The 18,255-nt window shown below is 67.6% G+C and overlaps 11 non-coding genes across 11 annotated transcripts; all 11 read right to left on the bottom strand.

Annotated features, from left to right (window-relative positions):
* Positions 1-550: 550 nt before the first annotated feature.
* LOC123945506 lies at positions 551-631 on the bottom strand. Its single transcript, XR_006819329.1, has one exon. It is a non-coding gene; the product is annotated as a small nucleolar RNA SNORD115 (small nucleolar RNA).
* Positions 632-2,215: 1,584 nt separating this feature from the next.
* On the bottom strand, positions 2,216-2,296 carry LOC123945659. Its single transcript, XR_006819476.1, has one exon. It is a non-coding gene; the product is annotated as a small nucleolar RNA SNORD115 (small nucleolar RNA).
* Positions 2,297-3,896: 1,600 nt separating this feature from the next.
* LOC123945420 lies at positions 3,897-3,977 on the bottom strand. Its single transcript, XR_006819248.1, has one exon. It is a non-coding gene; the product is annotated as a small nucleolar RNA SNORD115 (small nucleolar RNA).
* A 1,584-nt stretch (positions 3,978-5,561) lies between these two features.
* LOC123945658 lies at positions 5,562-5,642 on the bottom strand. The gene has a single exon (XR_006819475.1). It is a non-coding gene; the product is annotated as a small nucleolar RNA SNORD115 (small nucleolar RNA).
* A 1,600-nt stretch (positions 5,643-7,242) lies between these two features.
* On the bottom strand, positions 7,243-7,323 carry LOC123945504. Its single transcript, XR_006819328.1, has one exon. It is a non-coding gene; the product is annotated as a small nucleolar RNA SNORD115 (small nucleolar RNA).
* Positions 7,324-8,907: 1,584 nt separating this feature from the next.
* On the bottom strand, positions 8,908-8,988 carry LOC123945657. Its single transcript, XR_006819474.1, has one exon. It is a non-coding gene; the product is annotated as a small nucleolar RNA SNORD115 (small nucleolar RNA).
* Positions 8,989-10,588: 1,600 nt separating this feature from the next.
* Positions 10,589-10,669, bottom strand: LOC123945503. The gene has a single exon (XR_006819327.1). It is a non-coding gene; the product is annotated as a small nucleolar RNA SNORD115 (small nucleolar RNA).
* A 1,584-nt stretch (positions 10,670-12,253) lies between these two features.
* LOC123945656 lies at positions 12,254-12,334 on the bottom strand. Its single transcript, XR_006819473.1, has one exon. It is a non-coding gene; the product is annotated as a small nucleolar RNA SNORD115 (small nucleolar RNA).
* Positions 12,335-13,934: 1,600 nt separating this feature from the next.
* On the bottom strand, positions 13,935-14,015 carry LOC123945502. The gene has a single exon (XR_006819326.1). It is a non-coding gene; the product is annotated as a small nucleolar RNA SNORD115 (small nucleolar RNA).
* Positions 14,016-15,599: 1,584 nt separating this feature from the next.
* LOC123945655 lies at positions 15,600-15,680 on the bottom strand. Its single transcript, XR_006819472.1, has one exon. It is a non-coding gene; the product is annotated as a small nucleolar RNA SNORD115 (small nucleolar RNA).
* A 1,600-nt stretch (positions 15,681-17,280) lies between these two features.
* On the bottom strand, positions 17,281-17,361 carry LOC123945501. Its single transcript, XR_006819325.1, has one exon. It is a non-coding gene; the product is annotated as a small nucleolar RNA SNORD115 (small nucleolar RNA).
* Between the last annotated feature and the right edge of the window lie 894 nt (positions 17,362-18,255).

Here is an 18,255-nt window from a genome sequence, read left to right as displayed (position 1 = left end):
GAGGCCTCGGGTGCACCTGGGCCTTGGGCGGCCAGCCCGCGCTTTCCAGGCCTTGTCAGCCCCCCGGCCCACGTTTCGCGATCCCTGCCCCTGGGATGGCTCAGGGGCACACGCTCACGGGGACTTCGGTGCCGTCCGGACAATGAGGACCCGCATCCCCAGCCCAGGCCCAGCTGCGGAGTCCCTGCTGGGGTCCCCGCTTCCCGATGCCAGGCCAAGGGGTCTGGGGCCTCCCTCGGAGCCCAGAGGCTTCCGCTCACCTCTCCTGGTGGGAGACGCGCCAAGAACCTTGCCAGCCAGGCCCGCTGAAAGACACAAGGACACAAGGGTGGCTAAGCCCTGGCTCTCGGGCAGCTGTCCGGGGAAGAGGCCTGGGTCGGTAGACCAGCTGGAACGCCAGAACACCCCGTCGGCACCCGCAGGTGCACCGACGTCCGGGGGCCACAGCAGAGAGCCTCGAGAGGTGGTTCTCCTCCCGCGGCCACCTGCAGCGCACCCTCACTGCCCCGACGCTCTGGGGGAGGCTGACCCCGGCACGGTCCCCTGCCTTGGGCCTCAGCGTAATCCTATTGAGCGTGATTTTTAGGTCCTCATCGCTCTTCGAGACCATATGAGTTCTCATCATTGACCCAAGCACGCCCGAGGCGACGCGGGAGGTCCCCTACCACCCAGAAGCTGCTTACCGAGGCTGCTCTCAGGACAGCGCCATACCCCGGCTTCCTGAGGCATGGGACCTGGCGGCGGGGCTGGGCGATGCAAGACTTGGTGGTCAGGGCCAGATCCTCGCTTGGGGATGGGGGCCTAAGGAGGGAGGGGGAGGCCGGCCGTCGGAACGGCGTGCTCGCTGGCCCGTGCCATGCCGCCAAGAACTCTCCAGCCCGAAGCCCTGGCCGGTGCTGTCCAGGCGGGCGGCTGACCCACCCAGGGCTCGGGTCCGCGGGCAAGGGGCAGGACACAAGGGACCCGCTGCCCATCCCTGGCCTTCCCAAATCCACGGAGATCCGGGCCCCCGTGGGAGCCTCCCCTTGCTAGGAAAGGCCCCAGAGCATGGCCTGGAGCACAGGGATTTCCAGTGCTCCCCCGATGTCTGCCGGGGCCCCAAGCAAAGCGTGGCGCACCCGGAAGTGAGGGCCCGAAGGACGCCTTCCCACACATGGGGACCGCGGTGGTCTAGGGACCCGGGCCCTGGCACTCGCAGCCAACGGTGGCCCCCAGGCCCTGATCGCCCAGGGCGAAAAAGGGAATCGCGTCTCACCGTCTCCCACCAAGTAGCGCAAGGCGGGAGACCGCGGCCCGCCCTGCAGGAGGGTCCTGACTCTCCCCTTGTGGCGGCGCTTCCTCTGGGGGCCTCAGAGGACCGGCTCAGCCCCATGGCCTGCTGTGGCCCGGGGCTCGCCACTCTTCCCCTGGGCCAGGGAAACCTTGCTGACTCGGGAAATCCGAGGAAACATTCGAGGGCTGTACTTCAGCAGCCTCCCGTGCCCTGCTTACACTTGGGCGTCTGCTGCATTCTTCATGAGCTCTGCCCTCTCCAGCCCTCTCCAGAACCATCGGCTGGGGTGACTCGAGCGACAACCACTCGCTGAAGGGGACAGAGGGCCCTGACACCAAGGGACTCACGTCCGCTCTCTTCTCGGGCGCACAGGACACAGCTGGACGTACAAGGAGGCCTCAGGTCCATGTGGGACGACGGCGGCATGCCCCCAGCCCCCAGTCGTTGCCAGTGACCTGGCCCAACTTTCCCATTCCCTGCACGTGGGATTGCTGAAGGGCGGCTGTGCATGGGCAGGTCCACGCTGTGTGGGCCACCACAGCCCCCATCCCTAGCACAGTGCTGGAGCCGGGGCCCGTGCGGGGATCCGGGCTCCGCGGACAATGCCCATGGCGCCTGGCATCTCCCTGCAGGCCCAGAGTCTTCCACTCACCTCTCTTGGGTCACGCCGCACCAAGTTCCGGCCCCCGAGGCCCGCTGAAAGACACAAGGGGCAACGGTCTCCTAAGCAATGGCACCGAGGGAGCTGTCCTGCGAGGTGGATTGGGTCCGGAGGCCGGGCGGAACGCCTCACGACCTCGAGCGGACCCCTGACGGGCACAGACAGGCCAGGGCCAGCACGGGGAGCCCCGAGGGTACGATGGCCTCACGCCCACAACTGCGGCGCACCTCCAGGGTCCCCAGGGTCTGGGGGAGGCTGATCCCGGCACAGACGCCTGTCTTGGGCCTCAGCGTAATCCTATTGAGCATGATTTTTAGGTCATCATCGCTCTTCGAGACCACTTGAGTTCTCATCACTGACCCAAGCAAGCTGGTGGCGATGCGTGCGGCCTCGGGGCACCCCGAAGCTGCTTACCGGGGCTGCATTCCGCACCGCGTCCATGCCCCCGGGTCCTGAGACGTGAGACCTCTGGGCAGGGCGGGGCCAATCAAGACGTGCTCATCTGGGCGAGCTTCTCGATTGTGGATGGGTTTCTAAGGAGAGACGGAGAGACCAGCTGTCCAAACGTCCTGGTCTGAAGCGCCTGCCGTGCGGCCCAGGACCCCCTTTCCCGGAGTCCTGGCCACTGGGGGCCCGGCAGAGTTCAGAGCCAAGCATGGCAGGTGTCCGCCAGGAAGGAGCCGGGCCCAAGGGCCCGGCTGCCCTTTCCGGGGCATCCCAAAGCAATGGAGACCGTGGTCCCTGTGGGAGCCCAGCCTTCTGGAGAACGGCCCCTGACCATGGCATGGACCACAGGGCTTTGGCCGGGTCCCCGCTGTCTCCCGGAGTGGCGAGCCAAGAGCGGCGGCCCGGGAGGTTTGGCCAGGACGCCGCCCACCCTCTCCTGGAGCCACCTGGGAGCCAAGGACCTGAGCCCCTGCCCGGGAAGCCAAAGGTTGCCGGGGCCCAGGGCTCCCCCACGGCCGAGCGGGGAAAGCCAGGTCACTCTCCACCACGGCAGCAAGGCACACCGCCCGCTGGCCGCTCTGGACGAGGGACCTGACTCGGCCCGTGCAGTGCCGCTTCACCACGACCCTATCCCGGGTGCTTGAGAGTCTCAGGTGAGAGGCTGAGCCCCAACGGCTGCTGTGGCCTGGGACGTGCAGTTTCTGCCCCCCCGCCCCAGTGGAACCGTGCCGTCTGGCCAGCTCAACGAATCCTCGTGGGCTCTTCGGAAGTGGCCTCCCGGGGCCCCAAACGCCTTGGTCGTCTGCAGGACGGGACAGGAGCTCGGGCCAGTGCAGCCCGCAGAAACCTGCCATGGGCCGGGCCTTGAGCAACAAGGTGTTGCTCAAGGGCACAGTGGCCTCCGAGACCACGGGTCTCACGTCCACTCCCTTTCTGGGCCCCCCGGACACGCCGCAATTGATCAGGAGGCCTCGGGTGCACCTGGGCCTTGGGCGGCCAGCCCGCGCTTTCCAGGCCTTGTCAGCCCCCCGGCCCACGTTTCGCGATCCCTGCCCCTGGGATGGCTCAGGGGCACACGCTCACGGGGACTTCGGTGCCGTCCGGACAATGAGGACCCGCATCCCCAGCCCAGGCCCAGCTGCGGAGTCCCTGCTGGGGTCCCCGCTTCCCGATGCCAGGCCAAGGGGTCTGGGGCCTCCCTCGGAGCCCAGAGGCTTCCGCTCACCTCTCCTGGTGGGAGACGCGCCAAGAACCTTGCCAGCCAGGCCCGCTGAAAGACACAAGGACACAAGGGTGGCTAAGCCCTGGCTCTCGGGCAGCTGTCCGGGGAAGAGGCCTGGGTCGGTAGACCAGCTGGAACGCCAGAACACCCCGTCGGCACCCGCAGGTGCACCGACGTCCGGGGGCCACAGCAGAGAGCCTCGAGAGGTGGTTCTCCTCCCGCGGCCACCTGCAGCGCACCCTCACTGCCCCGACGCTCTGGGGGAGGCTGACCCCGGCACGGTCCCCTGCCTTGGGCCTCAGCGTAATCCTATTGAGCATGATTTTTAGGTCCTCATCGCTCTTCGAGACCATATGAGTTCTCATCATTGACCCAAGCACGCCCGAGGCGACGCGGGAGGTCCCCTACCACCCAGAAGCTGCTTACCGAGGCTGCTCTCAGGACGGCGCCATACCCCGGCTTCCTGAGGCATGGGACCTGGCGGCGGGGCTGGGCGATGCAAGACTTGGTGGTCAGGGCCAGATCCTCGCTTGGGGATGGGGGCCTAAGGAGGGAGGGGGAGGCCGGCCGTCGGAACGGCGTGCTCGCTGGCCCGTGCCATGCCGCCAAGAACTCTCCAGCCCGAAGCCCTGGCCGGTGCTGTCCAGGCGGGCGGCTGACCCACCCAGGGCTCGGGTCCGCGGGCAAGGGGCAGGACACAAGGGACCCGCTGCCCATCCCTGGCCTTCCCAAATCCACGGAGATCCGGGCCCCCGTGGGAGCCTCCCCTTGCTAGGAAAGGCCCCAGAGCATGGCCTGGAGCACAGGGATTTCCAGTGCTCCCCCGATGTCTGCCGGGGCCCCAAGCAAAGCGTGGCGCACCCGGAAGTGAGGGCCCGAAGGACGCCTTCCCACACATGGGGACCGCGGTGGTCTAGGGACCCGGGCCCTGGCACTCGCAGCCAACGGTGGCCCCCAGGCCCTGATCGCCCAGGGCGAAAAAGGGAATCGCGTCTCACCGTCTCCCACCAAGCAGCGCAAGGCGGGAGACCGCGGCCCGCCCTGCAGGAGGGTCCTGACTCTCCCCTTGTGGCGGCGCTTCCTCTGGGGGCCTCAGAGGACCGGCTCAGCCCCATGGCCTGCTGTGGCCCGGGGCTCGCCACTCTTCCCCTGGGCCAGGGAAACCTTGCTGACTCGGGAAATCCGAGGAAACATTCGAGGGCTGTACTTCAGCAGCCTCCCGTGCCCTGCTTACACTTGGGCGTCTGCTGCATTCTTCATGAGCTCTGCCCTCTCCAGCCCTCTCCAGAACCATCGGCTGGGGTGACTCGAGCGACAACCACTCGCTGAAGGGGACAGAGGGCCCTGACACCAAGGGACTCACGTCCGCTCTCTTCTCGGGCGCACAGGACACAGCTGGACGTACAAGGAGGCCTCAGGTCCATGTGGGACGACGGCGGCATGCCCCCAGCCCCCAGTCGTTGCCAGTGACCTGGCCCAACTTTCCCATTCCCTGCACGTGGGATTGCTGAAGGGCGGCTGTGCATGGGCAGGTCCACGCTGTGTGGGCCACCACAGCCCCCATCCCTAGCACAGTGCTGGAGCCGGGGCCCGTGCGGGGATCCGGGCTCCGCGGACAATGCCCATGGCGCCTGGCATCTCCCTGCAGGCCCAGAGTCTTCCACTCACCTCTCTTGGGTCACGCCGCACCAAGTTCCGGCCCCCGAGGCCCGCTGAAAGACACAAGGGGCAACGGTCTCCTAAGCAATGGCACCGAGGGAGCTGTCCTGCGAGGTGGATTGGGTCCGGAGGCCGGGCGGAACGCCTCACGACCTCGAGCGGACCCCTGACGGGCACAGACAGGCCAGGGCCAGCACGGGGAGCCCCGAGGGTACGATGGCCTCACGCCCACAACTGCGGCGCACCTCCAGGGTCCCCAGGGTCTGGGGGAGGCTGATCCCGGCACAGACGCCTGTCTTGGGCCTCAGCGTAATCCTATTGAGCATGATTTTTAGGTCATCATCGCTCTTCGAGACCACTTGAGTTCTCATCACTGACCCAAGCAAGCTGGTGGCGATGCGTGCGGCCTCGGGGCACCCCGAAGCTGCTTACCGGGGCTGCATTCCGCACCGCGTCCATGCCCCCGGGTCCTGAGACGTGAGACCTCTGGGCAGGGCGGGGCCAAGCAAGACGTGCTCATCTGGGCGAGCTTCTCGATTGTGGATGGGTTTCTAAGGAGAGACGGAGAGACCAGCTGTCCAAACGTCCTGGTCTGAAGCGCCTGCCGTGCGGCCCAGGGCCCCCTTTCCCGGAGTCCTGGCCACTGGGGGCCCGGCAGAGTTCGGAGCCAAGCATGGCAGGTGTCCGCCAGGAAGGAGCCGGGCCCAAGGGCCCGGCTGCCCTTTCCGGGGCATCCCAAAGCAATGGAGACCGTGGTCCCTGTGGGAGCCCAGCCTTCTGGAGAACGGCCCCTGACCATGGCATGGACCACAGGGCTTTGGCCGGGTCCCCGCTGTCTCCCGGAGTGGCGAGCCAAGAGCGGCGGCCCGGGAGGTTTGGCCAGGACGCCGCCCACCCTCTCCTGGAGCCACCTGGGAGCCAAGGACCTGAGCCCCTGCCCGGGAAGCCAAAGGTTGCCGGGGCCCAGGGCTCCCCCACGGCCGAGCGGGGAAAGCCAGGTCACTCTCCACCACGGCAGCAAGGCACACCGCCCGCTGGCCGCTCTGGACGAGGGACCTGACTCGGCCCGTGCAGTGCCGCTTCACCACGACCCTATCCCGGGTGCTTGAGAGTCTCAGGTGAGAGGCTGAGCCCCAACGGCTGCTGTGGCCTGGGACGTGCAGTTTCTGCCCCCCCGCCCCAGTGGAACCGTGCCGTCTGGCCAGCTCAACGAATCCTCGTGGGCTCTTCGGAAGTGGCCTCCCGGGGCCCCAAACGCCTTGGTCGTCTGCAGGACGGGACAGGAGCTCGGGCCAGTGCAGCCCGCAGAAACCTGCCATGGGCCGGGCCTTGAGCAACAAGGTGTTGCTCAAGGGCACAGTGGCCTCCGAGACCACGGGTCTCACGTCCACTCCCTTTCTGGGCCCCCCGGACACGCCGCAATTGATCAGGAGGCCTCGGGTGCACCTGGGCCTTGGGCGGCCAGCCCGCGCTTTCCAGGCCTTGTCAGCCCCCCGGCCCACGTTTCGCGATCCCTGCCCCTGGGATGGCTCAGGGGCACACGCTCACGGGGACTTCGGTGCCGTCCGGACAATGAGGACCCGCATCCCCAGCCCAGGCCCAGCTGCGGAGTCCCTGCTGGGGTCCCCGCTTCCCGATGCCAGGCCAAGGGGTCTGGGGCCTCCCTCGGAGCCCAGAGGCTTCCGCTCACCTCTCCTGGTGGGAGACGCGCCAAGAACCTTGCCAGCCAGGCCCGCTGAAAGACACAAGGACACAAGGGTGGCTAAGCCCTGGCTCTCGGGCAGCTGTCCGGGGAAGAGGCCTGGGTCGGTAGACCAGCTGGAACGCCAGAACACCCCGTCGGCACCCGCAGGTGCACCGACGTCCGGGGGCCACAGCAGAGAGCCTCGAGAGGTGGTTCTCCTCCCGCGGCCACCTGCAGCGCACCCTCACTGCCCCGACGCTCTGGGGGAGGCTGACCCCGGCACGGTCCCCTGCCTTGGGCCTCAGCGTAATCCTATTGAGCGTGATTTTTAGGTCCTCATCGCTCTTCGAGACCATATGAGTTCTCATCATTGACCCAAGCACGCCCGAGGCGACGCGGGAGGTCCCCTACCACCCAGAAGCTGCTTACCGAGGCTGCTCTCAGGACGGCGCCATACCCCGGCTTCCTGAGGCATGGGACCTGGCGGCGGGGCTGGGCGATGCAAGACTTGGTGGTCAGGGCCAGATCCTCGCTTGGGGATGGGGGCCTAAGGAGGGAGGGGGAGGCCGGCCGTCGGAACGGCGTGCTCGCTGGCCCGTGCCATGCCGCCAAGAACTCTCCAGCCCGAAGCCCTGGCCGGTGCTGTCCAGGCGGGCGGCTGACCCACCCAGGGCTCGGGTCCGCGGGCAAGGGGCAGGACACAAGGGACCCGCTGCCCATCCCTGGCCTTCCCAAATCCACGGAGATCCGGGCCCCCGTGGGAGCCTCCCCTTGCTAGGAAAGGCCCCAGAGCATGGCCTGGAGCACAGGGATTTCCAGTGCTCCCCCGATGTCTGCCGGGGCCCCAAGCAAAGCGTGGCGCACCGGGAAGTGAGGGCCCGAAGGACGCCTTCCCACACATGGGGACCGCGGTGGTCTAGGGACCCGGGCCCTGGCACTCGCAGCCAACGGTGGCCCCCAGGCCCTGATCGCCCAGGGCGAAAAAGGGAATCGCGTCTCACCGTCTCCCACCAAGCAGCGCAAGGCGGGAGACCGCGGCCCGCCCTGCAGGAGGGTCCTGACTCTCCCCTTGTGGCGGCGCTTCCTCTGGGGGCCTCAGAGGACCGGCTCAGCCCCATGGCCTGCTGTGGCCCGGGGCTCGCCACTCTTCCCCTGGGCCAGGGAAACCTTGCTGACTCGGGAAATCCGAGGAAACATTCGAGGGCTGTACTTCAGCAGCCTCCCGTGCCCTGCTTACACTTGGGCGTCTGCTGCATTCTTCATGAGCTCTGCCCTCTCCAGCCCTCTCCAGAACCATCGGCTGGGGTGACTCGAGCGACAACCACTCGCTGAAGGGGACAGAGGGCCCTGACACCAAGGGACTCACGTCCGCTCTCTTCTCGGGCACACAGGACACAGCTGGACGTACAAGGAGGCCTCAGGTCCATGTGGGACGACGGCGGCATGCCCCCAGCCCCCAGTCGTTGCCAGTGACCTGGCCCAACTTTCCCATTCCCTGCACGTGGGATTGCTGAAGGGCGGCTGTGCATGGGCAGGTCCACGCTGTGTGGGCCACCACAGCCCCCATCCCTAGCACAGTGCTGGAGCCGGGGCCCGTGCGGGGATCCGGGCTCCGCGGACAATGCCCATGGCGCCTGGCATCTCCCTGCAGGCCCAGAGTCTTCCACTCACCTCTCTTGGGTCACGCCGCACCAAGTTCCGGCCCCCGAGGCCCGCTGAAAGACACAAGGGGCAACGGTCTCCTAAGCAATGGCACCGAGGGAGCTGTCCTGCGAGGTGGATTGGGTCCGGAGGCCGGGCGGAACGCCTCACGACCTCGAGCGGACCCCTGACGGGCACAGACAGGCCAGGGCCAGCACGGGGAGCCCCGAGGGTACGATGGCCTCACGCCCACAACTGCGGCGCACCTCCAGGGTCCCCAGGGTCTGGGGGAGGCTGATCCCGGCACAGACGCCTGTCTTGGGCCTCAGCGTAATCCTATTGAGCATGATTTTTAGGTCATCATCGCTCTTCGAGACCACTTGAGTTCTCATCACTGACCCAAGCAAGCTGGTGGCGATGCGTGCGGCCTCGGGGCACCCCGAAGCTGCTTACCGGGGCTGCATTCCGCACCGCGTCCATGCCCCCGGGTCCTGAGACGTGAGACCTCTGGGCAGGGCGGGGCCAAGCAAGACGTGCTCATCTGGGCGAGCTTCTCGATTGTGGATGGGTTTCTAAGGAGAGACGGAGAGACCAGCTGTCCAAACGTCCTGGTCTGAAGCGCCTGCCGTGCGGCCCAGGGCCCCCTTTCCCGGAGTCCTGGCCACTGGGGGCCCGGCAGAGTTCGGAGCCAAGCATGGCAGGTGTCCGCCAGGAAGGAGCCGGGCCCAAGGGCCCGGCTGCCCTTTCCGGGGCATCCCAAAGCAATGGAGACCGTGGTCCCTGTGGGAGCCCAGCCTTCTGGAGAACGGCCCCTGACCATGGCATGGACCACAGGGCTTTGGCCGGGTCCCCGCTGTCTCCCGGAGTGGCGAGCCAAGAGCGGCGGCCCGGGAGGTTTGGCCAGGACGCCGCCCACCCTCTCCTGGAGCCACCTGGGAGCCAAGGACCTGAGCCCCTGCCCGGGAAGCCAAAGGTTGCCGGGGCCCAGGGCTCCCCCACGGCCGAGCGGGGAAAGCCAGGTCACTCTCCACCACGGCAGCAAGGCACACCGCCCGCTGGCCGCTCTGGACGAGGGACCTGACTCGGCCCGTGCAGTGCCGCTTCACCACGACCCTATCCCGGGTGCTTGAGAGTCTCAGGTGAGAGGCTGAGCCCCAACGGCTGCTGTGGCCTGGGACGTGCAGTTTCTGCCCCCCCGCCCCAGTGGAACCGTGCCGTCTGGCCAGCTCAACGAATCCTCGTGGGCTCTTCGGAAGTGGCCTCCCGGGGCCCCAAACGCCTTGGTCGTCTGCAGGACGGGACAGGAGCTCGGGCCAGTGCAGCCCGCAGAAACCTGCCATGGGCCGGGCCTTGAGCAACAAGGTGTTGCTCAAGGGCACAGTGGCCTCCGAGACCACGGGTCTCACGTCCACTCCCTTTCTGGGCCCCCCGGACACGCCGCAATTGATCAGGAGGCCTCGGGTGCACCTGGGCCTTGGGCGGCCAGCCCGCGCTTTCCAGGCCTTGTCAGCCCCCCGGCCCACGTTTCGCGATCCCTGCCCCTGGGATGGCTCAGGGGCACACGCTCACGGGGACTTCGGTGCCGTCCGGACAATGAGGACCCGCATCCCCAGCCCAGGCCCAGCTGCGGAGTCCCTGCTGGGGTCCCCGCTTCCCGATGCCAGGCCAAGGGGTCTGGGGCCTCCCTCGGAGCCCAGAGGCTTCCGCTCACCTCTCCTGGTGGGAGACGCGCCAAGAACCTTGCCAGCCAGGCCCGCTGAAAGACACAAGGACACAAGGGTGGCTAAGCCCTGGCTCTCGGGCAGCTGTCCGGGGAAGAGGCCTGGGTCGGTAGACCAGCTGGAACGCCAGAACACCCCGTCGGCACCCGCAGGTGCACCGACGTCCGGGGGCCACAGCAGAGAGCCTCGAGAGGTGGTTCTCCTCCCGCGGCCACCTGCAGCGCACCCTCACTGCCCCGACGCTCTGGGGGAGGCTGACCCCGGCACGGTCCCCTGCCTTGGGCCTCAGCGTAATCCTATTGAGCGTGATTTTTAGGTCCTCATCGCTCTTCGAGACCATATGAGTTCTCATCATTGACCCAAGCACGCCCGAGGCGACGCGGGAGGTCCCCTACCACCCAGAAGCTGCTTACCGAGGCTGCTCTCAGGACAGCGCCATACCCCGGCTTCCTGAGGCATGGGACCTGGCGGCGGGGCTGGGCGATGCAAGACTTGGTGGTCAGGGCAAGATCCTCGCTTGGGGATGGGGGCCTAAGGAGGGAGGGGGAGGCCGGCCGTCGGAACGGCGTGCTCGCTGGCCCGTGCCATGCCGCCAAGAACTCTCCAGCCCGAAGCCCTGGCCGGTGCTGTCCAGGCGGGCGGCTGACCCACCCAGGGCTCGGGTCCGCGGGCAAGGGGCAGGACACAAGGGACCCGCTGCCCATCCCTGGCCTTCCCAAATCCACGGAGATCCGGGCCCCCGTGGGAGCCTCCCCTTGCTAGGAAAGGCCCCAGAGCATGGCCTGGAGCACAGGGATTTCCAGTGCTCCCCCGATGTCTGCCGGGGCCCCAAGCAAAGCGTGGCGCACCCGGAAGTGAGGGCCCGAAGGACGCCTTCCCACACACGGGGACCGCGGTGGTCTAGGGACCCGGGCCCTGGCACTCGCAGCCAACGGTGGCCCCCAGGCCCTGATCGCCCAGGGCGAAAAAGGGAATCGCGTCTCACCGTCTCCCACCAAGCAGCGCAAGGCAGGAGACCGCGGCCCGCCCTGCAGGAGGGTCCTGACTCTCCCCTTGTGGCGGCGCTTCCTCTGGGGGCCTCAGAGGACCGGCTCAGCCCCATGGCCTGCTGTGGCCCGGGGCTCGCCACTCTTCCCCTGGGCCAGGGAAACCTTGCTGACTCGGGAAATCCGAGGAAACATTCGAGGGCTGTACTTCAGCAGCCTCCCGTGCCCTGCTTACACTTGGTCGTCTGCTGCATTCTTCATGAGCTCTGCCCTCTCCAGCCCTCTCCAGAACCATCGGCTGGGGTGACTCGAGCGACAACCACTCGCTGAAGGGGACAGAGGGCCCTGACACCAAGGGACTCACGTCCGCTCTCTTCTCGGGCGCACAGGACACAGCTGGACGTACAAGGAGGCCTCAGGTCCATGTGGGACGACGGCGGCATGCCCCCAGCCCCCAGTCGTTGCCAGTGACCTGGCCCAACTTTCCCATTCCCTGCACGTGGGATTGCTGAAGGGCGGCTGTGCATGGGCAGGTCCACGCTGTGTGGGCCACCACAGCCCCCATCCCTAGCACAGTGCTGGAGCCGGGGCCCGTGCGGGGATCCGGGCTCCGCGGACAATGCCCATGGCGCCTGGCATCTCCCTGCAGGCCCAGAGTCTTCCACTCACCTCTCTTGGGTCACGCCGCACCAAGTTCCGGCCCCCGAGGCCCGCTGAAAGACACAAGGGGCAACGGTCTCCTAAGCAATGGCACCGAGGGAGCTGTCCTGCGAGGTGGATTGGGTCCGGAGGCCGGGCGGAACGCCTCACGACCTCGAGCGGACCCCTGACGGGCACAGACAGGCCAGGGCCAGCACGGGGAGCCCCGAGGGTACGATGGCCTCACGCCCACAACTGCGGCGCACCTCCAGGGTCCCCAGGGTCTGGGGGAGGCTGATCCCGGCACAGACGCCTGTCTTGGGCCTCAGCGTAATCCTATTGAGCATGATTTTTAGGTCATCATCGCTCTTCGAGACCACTTGAGTTCTCATCACTGACCCAAGCAAGCTGGTGGCGATGCGTGCGGCCTCGGGGCACCCCGAAGCTGCTTACCGGGGCTGCATTCCGCACCGCGTCCATGCCCCCGGGTCCTGAGACGTGAGACCTCTGGGCAGGGCGGGGCCAAGCAAGACGTGCTCATCTGGGCGAGCTTCTCGATTGTGGATGGGTTTCTAAGGAGAGACGGAGAGACCAGCTGTCCAAACGTCCTGGTCTGAAGCGCCTGCCGTGCGGCCCAGGGCCCCCTTTCCCGGAGTCCTGGCCACTGGGGGCCCGGCAGAGTTCGGAGCCAAGCATGGCAGGTGTCCGCCAGGAAGGAGCCGGGCCCAAGGGCCCGGCTGCCCTTTCCGGGGCATCCCAAAGCAATGGAGACCGTGGTCCCTGTGGGAGCCCAGCCTTCTGGAGAACGGCCCCTGACCATGGCATGGACCACAGGGCTTTGGCCGGGTCCCCGCTGTCTCCCGGAGTGGCGAGCCAAGAGCGGCGGCCCGGGAGGTTTGGCCAGGACGCCGCCCACCCTCTCCTGGAGCCACCTGGGAGCCAAGGACCTGAGCCCCTGCCCGGGAAGCCAAAGGTTGCCGGGGCCCAGGGCTCCCCCACGGCCGAGCGGGGAAAGCCAGGTCACTCTCCACCACGGCAGCAAGGCACACCGCCCGCTGGCCGCTCTGGACGAGGGACCTGACTCGGCCCGTGCAGTGCCGCTTCACCACGACCCTATCCCGGGTGCTTGAGAGTCTCAGGTGAGAGGCTGAGCCCCAACGGCTGCTGTGGCCTGGGACGTGCAGTTTCTGCCCCCCCGCCCCAGTGGAACCGTGCCGTCTGGCCAGCTCAACGAATCCTCGTGGGCTCTTCGGAAGTGGCCTCCCGGGGCCCCAAACGCCTTGGTCGTCTGCAGGACGGGACAGGAGCTCGGGCCAGTGCAGCCCGCAGAAACCTGCCATGGGCCGGGCCTTGAGCAACAAGGTGTTGCTGAAGGGCACAGTGGCCTCCGAGACCACGGGTCTCACGTCCACTCCCTTTCTGGGCCCCCCGGACACGCCGCAATTGATCAGGAGGCCTCGGGTGCACCTGGGCCTTGGGCGGCCAGCCCGCGCTTTCCAGGCCTTGTCAGCCCCCCGGCCCACGTTTCGCGATCCCTGCCCCTGGGATGGCTCAGGGGCACACGCTCACGGGGACTTCGGTGCCGTCCGGACAATGAGGACCCGTATCCCCAGCCCAGGCCCAGCTGCGGAGTCCCTGCTGGGGTCCCCGCTTCCCGATGCCAGGCCAAGGGGTCTGGGGCCTCCCTCGGAGCCCAGAGGCTTCCGCTCACCTCTCCTGGTGGGAGACGCGCCAAGAACCTTGCCAGCCAGGCCCGCTGAAAGACACAAGGACACAAGGGTGGCTAAGCCCTGGCTCTCGGGCAGCTGTCCGGGGAAGAGGCCTGGGTCGGTAGACCAGCTGGAACGCCAGAACACCCCGTCGGCACCCGCAGGTGCACCGACGTCCGGGGGCCACAGCAGAGAGCCTCGAGAGGTGGTTCTCCTCCCGCGGCCACCTGCAGCGCACCCTCACTGCCCCGACGCTCTGGGGGAGGCTGACCCCGGCACGGTCCCCTGCCTTGGGCCTCAGCGTAATCCTATTGAGCGTGATTTTTAGGTCCTCATCGCTCTTCGAGACCATATGAGTTCTCATCATTGACCCAAGCACGCCCGAGGCGACGCGGGAGGTCCCCTACCACCCAGAAGCTGCTTACCGAGGCTGCTCTCAGGACGGCGCCATACCCCGGCTTCCTGAGGCATGGGACCTGGCGGCGGGGCTGGGCGATGCAAGACTTGGTGGTCAGGGCCAGATCCTCGCTTGGGGATGGGGGCCTAAGGAGGGAGGGGGAGGCCGGCCGTCGGAACGGCGTGCTCGCTGGCCCGTGCCATGCCGCCAAGAACTCTCCAGCCCGAAGCCCTGGCCGGTGCTGTCCAGGCGGGCGGCTGACCCACCCAGGGCTCGGGTCCGCGGGCAAGGGGCAGGACACAAGGGACCCGCTGCCCATCCCTGGCCTTCCCAAATCCACGGAGATCCGGGCCCCCGTGGGAGCCTCCCCTTGCTAGGAAAGGCCCCAGAGCATGGCCTGGAGCACAGGGATTTCCAGTGCTCCCCCGATGTCTGCCGGGGCCCCAAGCAAAGCGTGGCGCACCCGGAAGTGAGGGCCCGAAGGACGCCTTCCCACACATGGGGACCGCGGTGGTCTAGGGACCCGGGCCCTGGCACTCGCAGCCAACGGTGGCCCCCAGGCCCTGATCGCCCAGGGCGAAAAAGGGAATCGCGTCTCACCGTCTCCCACCAAGCAGCGCAAGGCGGGAGACCGCGGCCCGCCCTGCAGGAGGGTCCTGACTCTCCCCTTGTGGCGGCGCTTCCTCTGGGGGCCTCAGAGGACCGGCTCAGCCCCATGGCCTGCTGTGGCCCGGGGCTCGCCACTCTTCCCCTGGGCCAGGGAAACCTTGCTGACTCGGGAAATCCGAGGAAACATTCGAGGGCTGTACTTCAGCAGCCTCCCGTGCCCTGCTTACACTTGGGCGTCTGCTGCATTCTTCATGAGCTCTGCCCTCTCCAGCCCTCTCCAGAACCATCGGCTGGGGTGACTCGAGCGACAACCACTCGCTGAAGGGGACAGAGGGCCCTGACACCAAGGGACTCACGTCCGCTCTCTTCTCGGGCGCACAGGACACAGCTGGACGTACAAGGAGGCCTCAGGTCCATGTGGGACGACGGCGGCATGCCCCCAGCCCCCAGTCGTTGCCAGTGACCTGGCCCAACTTTCCCATTCCCTGCACGTGGGATTGCTGAAGGGCGGCTGTGCATGGGCAGGTCCACGCTGTGTGGGCCACCACAGCCCCCATCCCTAGCACAGTGCTGGAGCCGGGGCCCGTGCGGGGATCCGGGCTCCGCGGACAATGCCCATGGCGCCTGGCATCTCCCTGCAGGCCCAGAGTCTTCCACTCACCTCTCTTGGGTCACGCCGCACCAAGTTCCGGCCCCCGAGGCCCGCTGAAAGACACAAGGGGCAACGGTCTCCTAAGCAATGGCACCGAGGGAGCTGTCCTGCGAGGTGGATTGGGTCCGGAGGCCGGGCGGAACGCCTCACGACCTCGAGCGGACCCCTGACGGGCACAGACAGGCCAGGGCCAGCACGGGGAGCCCCGAGGGTACGATGGCCTCACGCCCACAACTGCGGCGCACCTCCAGGGTCCCCAGGGTCTGGGGGAGGCTGATCCCGGCACAGACGCCTGTCTTGGGCCTCAGCGTAATCCTATTGAGCATGATTTTTAGGTCATCATCGCTCTTCGAGACCACTTGAGTTCTCATCACTGACCCAAGCAAGCTGGTGGCGATGCGTGCGGCCTCGGGGCACCCCGAAGCTGCTTACCGGGGCTGCATTCCGCACCGCGTCCATGCCCCCGGGTCCTGAGACGTGAGACCTCTGGGCAGGGCGGGGCCAAGCAAGACGTGCTCATCTGGGCGAGCTTCTCGATTGTGGATGGGTTTCTAAGGAGAGACGGAGAGACCAGCTGTCCAAACGTCCTGGTCTGAAGCGCCTGCCGTGCGGCCCAGGGCCCCCTTTCCCGGAGTCCTGGCCACTGGGGGCCCGGCAGAGTTCGGAGCCAAGCATGGCAGGTGTCCGCCAGGAAGGAGCCGGGCCCAAGGGCCCGGCTGCCCTTTCCGGGGCATCCCAAAGCAATGGAGACCGTGGTCCCTGTGGGAGCCCAGCCTTCTGGAGAACGGCCCCTGACCATGGCATGGACCACAGGGCTTTGGCCGGGTCCCCGCTGTCTCCCGGAGTGGCGAGCCAAGAGCGGCGGCCCGGGAGGTTTGGCCAGGACGCCGCCCACCCTCTCCTGGAGCCACCTGGGAGCCAAGGACCTGAGCCCCTGCCCGGGAAGCCAAAGGTTGCCGGGGCCCAGGGCTCCCCCACGGCCGAGCGGGGAAAGCCAGGTCACTCTCCACCACGGCAGCAAGGCACACCGCCCGCTGGCCGCTCTGGACGAGGGACCTGACTCGGCCCGTGCAGTGCCGCTTCACCACGACCCTATCCCGGGTGCTTGAGAGTCTCAGGTGAGAGGCTGAGCCCCAACGGCTGCTGTGGCCTGGGACGTGCAGTTTCTGCCCCCCCGCCCCAGTGGAACCGTGCCGTCTGGCCAGCTCAACGAATCCTCGTGGGCTCTTCGGAAGTGGCCTCCCGGGGCCCCAAACGCCTTGGTCGTCTGCAGGACGGGACAGGAGCTCGGGCCAGTGCAGCCCGCAGAAACCTGCCATGGGCCGGGCCTTGAGCAACAAGGTGTTGCTGAAGGGCACAGTGGCCTCCGAGACCACGGGTCTCACGTCCACTCCCTTTCTGGGCCCCCCGGACACGCCGCAATTGATCAGGAGGCCTCGGGTGCACCTGGGCCTTGGGCGGCCAGCCCGCGCTTTCCAGGCCTTGTCAGCCCCCCGGCCCACGTTTCGCGATCCCTGCCCCTGGGATGGCTCAGGGGCACACGCTCACGGGGACTTCGGTGCCGTCCGGACAATGAGGACCCGCATCCCCAGCCCAGGCCCAGCTGCGGAGTCCCTGCTGGGGTCCCCGCTTCCCGATGCCAGGCCAAGGGGTCTGGGGCCTCCCTCGGAGCCCAGAGGCTTCCGCTCACCTCTCCTGGTGGGAGACGCGCCAAGAACCTTGCCAGCCAGGCCCGCTGAAAGACACAAGGACACAAGGGTGGCTAAGCCCTGGCTCTCGGGCAGCTGTCCGGGGAAGAGGCCTGGGTCGGTAGACCAGCTGGAACGCCAGAACACCCCGTCGGCACCCGCAGGTGCACCGACGTCCGGGGGCCACAGCAGAGAGCCTCGAGAGGTGGTTCTCCTCCCGCGGCCACCTGCAGCGCACCCTCACTGCCCCGACGCTCTGGGGGAGGCTGACCCCGGCACGGTCCCCTGCCTTGGGCCTCAGCGTAATCCTATTGAGCGTGATTTTTAGGTCCTCATCGCTCTTCGAGACCATATGAGTTCTCATCATTGACCCAAGCACGCCCGAGGCGACGCGGGAGGTCCCCTACCACCCAGAAGCTGCTTACCGAGGCTGCTCTCAGGACAGCGCCATACCCCGGCTTCCTGAGGCATGGGACCTGGCGGCGGGGCTGGGCGATGCAAGACTTGGTGGTCAGGGCCAGATCCTCGCTTGGGGATGGGGGCCTAAGGAGGGAGGGGGAGGCCGGCCGTCGGAACGGCGTGCTCGCTGGCCCGTGCCATGCCGCCAAGAACTCTCCAGCCCGAAGCCCTGGCCGGTGCTGTCCAGGCGGGCGGCTGACCCACCCAGGGCTCGGGTCCGCGGGCAAGGGGCAGGACACAAGGGACCCGCTGCCCATCCCTGGCCTTCCCAAATCCACGGAGATCCGGGCCCCCGTGGGAGCCTCCCCTTGCTAGGAAAGGCCCCAGAGCATGGCCTGGAGCACAGGGATTTCCAGTGCTCCCCCGATGTCTGCCGGGGCCCCAAGCAAAGCGTGGCGCACCCGGAAGTGAGGGCCCGAAGGACGCCTTCCCACACATGGGGACCGCGGTGGTCTAGGGACCCGGGCCCTGGCACTCGCAGCCAACGGTGGCCCCCAGGCCCTGATCGCCCAGGGCGAAAAAGGGAATCGCGTCTCACCGTCTCCCACCAAGCAGCGCAAGGCGGGAGACCGCGGCCCGCCCTGCAGGAGGGTCCTGACTCTCCCCTTGTGGCGGCGCTTCCTCTGGGGGCCTCAGAGGACCGGCTCAGCCCCATGGCCTGCTGTGGCCCGGGGCTCGCCACTCTTCCCCTGGGCCAGGGAAACCTTGCTGACTCGGGAAATCCGAGGAAACATTCGAGGGCTGTACTTCAGCAGCCTCCCGTGCCCTGCTTACACTTGGGCGTCTGCTGCATTCTTCATGAGCTCTG

The sequence above is a fragment of the Meles meles genome, chromosome 6 (genome assembly GCF_922984935.1).
Source record: "Meles meles chromosome 6, mMelMel3.1 paternal haplotype, whole genome shotgun sequence".
NCBI lineage: Eukaryota > Metazoa > Chordata > Mammalia > Carnivora > Mustelidae > Meles > Meles meles.
Note: the sequence above shows the minus strand (reverse complement) of the source record. Positions and strands in the feature narration are given on the sequence as shown.